The sequence below is a fragment of the Ceratotherium simum genome, chromosome 17 (assembly GCF_057802395.1).
Source record: "Ceratotherium simum simum isolate JZ-2026a chromosome 17, ASM5780239v1, whole genome shotgun sequence".
Lineage (NCBI taxonomy): Eukaryota > Metazoa > Chordata > Mammalia > Perissodactyla > Rhinocerotidae > Ceratotherium > Ceratotherium simum.
Window position 1 is genome coordinate 50,862,793 of NC_141916.1, and position 6,000 is coordinate 50,868,792.

Below are 6,000 nucleotides of genomic sequence, written 5' to 3' on the forward strand. Positions count from 1 at the left end.
AAGAGCTATGTTTGGCTTCTCTCTTTGTCTCAGGGAGTTCTTGGTGCAATTCCCATGCAGCCCTGTAGCTGCAGCTCCTAAGACATGGGTGATTAACCCCTCTGGTTTGTTGTCTAGTTTTGATTCTTTCTGCAAACTGAAGACACTGTGTGTCCCACTAAAGGCTAGAAGCCTGATAAGATTCTATAGGGCTAATAACAAGGTTTCAGCATGGCTGAATCTGTTCCTTGCCTCATCCAGCTTCTCATGTCTTCCAGCAATCTTGTCTTGTGTCTGCATCGCTCCAATTTTTGCTCCCATGGTCACATTGCCTTCTTATCTTCTGGACTTAAATCTCCCTCTGCCTCTGTCTTAGACAAATACTTGTGATTACTCTTCAAGCCCACCTGAAAAATACAACATACTCTTTCTACCTCAAGATTGTTACCTTCTCCACTTCTTCAAAGTCCTTTTTGTCATGTAAGGTAATATTTACAGTTTCCAGTGATTGTGATCTGGTAGGCTGAAGCCTCCCACAGAATCCACGATGCCCCCAGGTAGCTCCCTGCCCCCACATGGGCCCATTTTAGCCCACGAGATAAACTCAGACATAGTTTATCCCAGTATTGCAGACATACAACGTGTTCCCAGTGGAGCTTCCACTACTCTGCCACCATAGGCTACTTCGGTGGGCATGATTCTAATATCTTTTTTTTCATAACTCCACTCCCGCATCCATGTCCATGCTTGTTTGCTGCATTCTGTGTCCCTGGAAGCTAAACTCTAACAATCGCAGCACTCAGACTTCATGCCCTCTGGCTTCTGGCTGGTGGCAGCCACTAGGAGACATTGGCAGAGTTTCAGAAGGTGAGAGGAGACAGCAGACAAATTATTTAATTCTCCAGCTTCCCTCTTGACTGTTCATGCCCTGGCAATGGCTAGAATCTGTTCTTGTGAACTCTAGGCATCTTCTGACACTCAACAATGGAGCACAATGTGATCATTATCCTCATGCTCTACACAATGTTGCCTAGAATATGTGTAGCTTAAAAATCTATTTGATTTATTTTATTTTTTAAGAAATAAAAAATTAGTTCTGATAAAGTGCTCTGTGGTATTTTCTAGAATATTGGTTGCTAAAAAAATTTTTGCCGTATCATTACCAAATAAATAAACCATCTGTATTCTGATATGGCCCATGTTGCATTTTTTTCAGAAAGAATACTAGATTTTCCCCTGCATTTAATCCAGCATTTATTTTTAGTTTAAGCATCATGCATCTGGTCAATATACTCTAGGTATGTAAAAGGTGTTGCTGACGTATCCACTCACTGTACACTCCTCTGTACAAAATATTTCCAACCACAGTGTTGTTAGCACTTGAAAGGGCATTTAGCACCCAGACCACTCTTGATGTTATTGTAATGACTCCTGAGGATTCTAATGGGGGTTATGAGAAAGGAGAAGAAATTTCTGATGAAAAATAAGATTCTACTGTAAAAGATATTGGAAGTAAAACCTGTGTAACTGGCCAAGGAGCAGTAGGTTTAGCTTAAAGGAAGAGAAGGAAATCAAAACGAAGATTTACAAGCTTGGATATGGAGGATCACTACCACTTTAACTGTCACATTAGTCTCATTATCGGTTGGGCATGCATCAACATAGGTAATAACATTAGCTTCAGAATCATGACAGAATTTTTCTTTGGAAGAAGGAGGAGGGAGGAATGAAAAGACACTTAACAATGTGAAACAACATGAGTCTGGAAAAATCCCTGATATAATGAGAATGAGAAATAACATAAGGATGAAAAGAATCACTGATGCATATGACTATGTAAATGTTATAGTGACGTTCTAAATATGTATTTCTTGGAAATGTCTTCTCAACTAGGTCTATTTAGGTAACATATTTTGTAAACAGAAGTAATGGGCAAATCAATGCATGTGTGAACACCTGTCACAACGCCTATATAAAACAGAATCTTTTTAAATCTTGAACTTCTTAAAAAAACAAAATGTGAGAAGATGAGAAAGTTTTCAGAAACCCATTGAGACATTCGTATTAGAGAAACAGAAAGCTAGACAGTGATAAAAACAATTCCTGAAATAATAAGTGAATAAAACAGCCAGGATCTGCAGAACAAATTGAAAGAGGCAATTCATTCTTAGCAATCATAGCAAAAACTTCATACCTAAGTGGTAGTTTTAGGAAGAATATAATTTAAAACTAAGGACTTACTTTGCAAAAAATGCTAAGGGCTTTTCAGTCCATAATTATCATGAAACACAGCCTACATAGGATACACAAAAGAAGCAAGCATGTCAGAAAAATTAGAGGAATCAAGACAGCACTAGTTCAGAGATTGTTCTTAAATACGTATTATCGGGACCAAGAGGAAGTGGGAAAGGTAGACTCAGACATTTCTTTTGTGTATTTTTGAGGAGGCCATACCAAAGCTCAACAATACCAGATACCTGGGGATGGTAAGGAGCATGGAGTTCCATCAAATATCTTAAATATTAGCCATTTTGAGTGGCTTTATAACAAAATATGCACCATGGTCAGACTGTAAATGGTCTGGAAAGCTGAAAGCCTGACACAGATTATTTTCACAGGTTAAAATGATTGGCCACAGTTGGCTAATCAGACTGGAATAATAACGTTATCACTTCGAAAAGTACTGATAGCAGTAAGGCACCAATGATAACTCCAAGAGGAGGTCAAATATCTGACTTAGTCAATCTGACAGGAGTGGGTGGGGGCAATTCCCTGTGCGTTGTGGTCTCTTCCACCAGAAAACAACAGGATCATCTTCGGCAGGGCTCACAAGTCTGGCATGCAGTGGTAGTGTGTTGTCATGCCCACTATGATGATAGATCCAGGCAGCAATGGTGGCAATCAGACAGCGCAGATTCAATCGACAGCTTGATTCTGATCACACTCATCAGAAAATGTGGGCATCTACATGAGAGACACAGTTAAATCAGTCACTGTAAATTCTTTCTACAGTTTATGGTTCTATAGAGGAGTGTCTTAAATCTGCCAGGGTGTGTGTCTAAATCTAGGCCATACAGATAGGCCACTGGCAACAATGCATCCATAAGTCAATAAAAAACATAATGAGATTCATCCAGAGAAATACTAGCTAGAGCTAGGAGAATGGCTTTGAGTTCTGCCAATGAGCGTAGTGACCGTGTTACCTGTCGGTTCTTCAGAGACAGCATTATGCCAAAACAGGCACATCAGTATCACATTTCAGTTAGCCAAACCATCAGTGAACCAGACCTAAGTATTTGGGGAAACTGTGACTCCAGAGACACACTGAGACCATCACTTTTCTTCAGGTAATGGAGTTGGGAATAAAGCTTCTGCAAAAGGGGTAGTTGCCACCTTTTCAGGCTCAGACAAGACACTGCTGGGACCAGGTTATCTGTGTTCTTTATTGTAACATTTCCATTTGACAAATAAGGCTTGTTGTGTCCCTCTCACACTGTTATTGTTGAATTCAAGTTGTATCACCCCAAAGTTAGAATATTAGGCCAAGGAGTCACAAGGCCCCATGGGTCAAGTGCTCAGTTTTCACAAGAAAACTTGATTTGGAGAAAATTAATAGCTGTTTTCAAAAGGAATGTAAAAGGCAGCCATGATAGGAAGACAGCAAGTCTAAATCCCCAAGGGGCACGTTCAGGGGGAGGCTTCCTTCCTTTGCTAAAAAGCTCCATTCAGCAAAGTCATCAGTTATAGAAAGTTGTATTTCCAAAGAATTATTAAGGTCATGAGGCCACAAAGATAGGCAGCATGCTACAGGTTGCTGGACCACTTCCAACAACCACTCCAGATACGCTGATTTGCAGGTCAAACCATCAAATAGAATGCCCAATACTCTCTTCAACACCCAGTAAGATGCTGGGCCTGCTTATTGTGGGTGGGAATGGAGGTGAAGAGGCAGAAGTATTTCTTTGACTTCTGGAGAAATTAAGTATAGTGAATCAGCCCACATTGTCCCAAGAAACTTTACTCGGAGAGCAGTTTCTTGAATTTTGTGGAGGGTTATTAGTTGCCCCCTTACCACTGGCAGAGGTATGATAACACTACAGCCTGTTGAAATCAAGGCTTCTGACTTTCCAACCAACAGAGCATTAGCTATGGTTCTTGGTAGGTAGAGACATTCCCTATAAATCCTGGTCCCTGCTCCCCATTATTGGCAAATGCCAGGGAGTTTGTCCTTCTAGTACTGCTCTGAATTGCTCTTTTCTGATCAAAGGAAACCTTCTGGCACTGATGGGATGGAGAAGTACAAGCACATAATACATCAATTCTTACTATACATTCAAATGTAGAAGCAACAATAGCAGTACATTGAATTGGCCCAGAAGTCCTCACCTACAATATCTTGTTTTTTTTAAATTTTATTTATTTATTTTTTTCCACCCAAAGCCCCAGTAGATAGTTGTATGTCATAGCTGCACATCCTTCTAGTTGCTGTATGTGGGACGCGGCCTCAGCATGGCCGGAGAAGCGGCGCGTCAGTGCGCACCCGGGATCCGAACCCGGGCCTCCAGCAGCAGAGCCGCGCACTTAACCACTAAGCCACGGGGCCGGCCCTACAATATCTTGTTAACATTGCTTTCCCATTGTGAAGCCTGCCAAACTATCAGCTGAATCTAGGATGTACCCTTTCTCCATGAGATTGAGTACCATGATAACATACATTACTGTATCAAACAGGGCCTTATTATATGTGATTTAATAGGCAATAATTTTATAAGCAAAAAGAATATTCTACTTGTTTCTGTGGTAGAGAATTCCATGAATTTTTTTGAGGCGGAGGATATTTGCTAATGTGTCTATCAAACCAAAGGCACTGATTTTAATGGACTCTGAATATGTGAATAGTCAGATTTTTATACATGCAGGAATCCACAAAGATCAGGCTTCTGCTGTGGCTATGCATAGATATGGGAGTTTTTGTATTATTCCATTTATATATTTTTTTCTAATTTTTATTTTTATTTGGTTTTGGTTTTTGTATGGATAGAAAGGAATTTGCTTCAATTAGTATTGTAAATTTGACAGAAAATGCTTCCAATTGCCATTAATTATTGAATAAAGAAGAAACGGATGAATAGGCATAGAAATGGGAGTTAGAAATCTAAAGGCATAGAACTGAATATTTTTGTAAAGTATATTTTGATAAATTACTACATTTCTGTTAAAGCTAAAGGACGTGGGCTGTGGCTAAGGAATGCTCGGCAGGATTTCTGGTGATCTGGATTCCAGTACAACTGATAGAGCGAAGGTGGTAGTTAGAGAAACAGGCTCTTGAGTATAGAAACTCCTCAATTAGTGTAGATTATGTAACTAGACTAAGATTATACAACATTTTCTTAATATATGACAACCAAAGAATTGTGTGTCATAGAAGTCACTGACAGAACAAAGATGAAAGTTAACAATTCTATATGAAACTTCAAACAATTCCTTTCTATCTATTCCAATCTTTCTTTTTTTTTTTTTTTTTTTTGTGAGGAAGATCGTCCCTGAGCTAACATCTGCCAATCCTCCTCTTTTTGCTGAGGAAGACTGGCCCTGGGCCAACATCCAGGCCCATCTTTCTCCGCTTTACATGGGACTCTGCCACAGCATGGCTTGACAAGCGGTGCGTTTGGTGCATGCCCGGAATCCGAACCGGGGAACCCCGGGCCGCCGCAGCAGAGAGCGCGCACTTAACCATTTGCGCCACCAAGCCGGCCCCTTATTCCAATCTTTCTTAGAGAGCAATCAGTAAAGCACTTACCTTGGTATTACCTACTGTACTTGCCTATACTATAGCTTATACTATAGATTCCTTTACCTCACTCCGGACATACTGATTCACGTTTCCTGTGGTGGAATACGGGAATATGAATTTTGGATAGGCACCACAGAAAATTCTTAAGAATAATGAAGATTGAAAAGTACTCTTCTGCTTCCCTAAACTTTCACCTGTGTCCAATTAAGTTAAACATAATTTTCTAA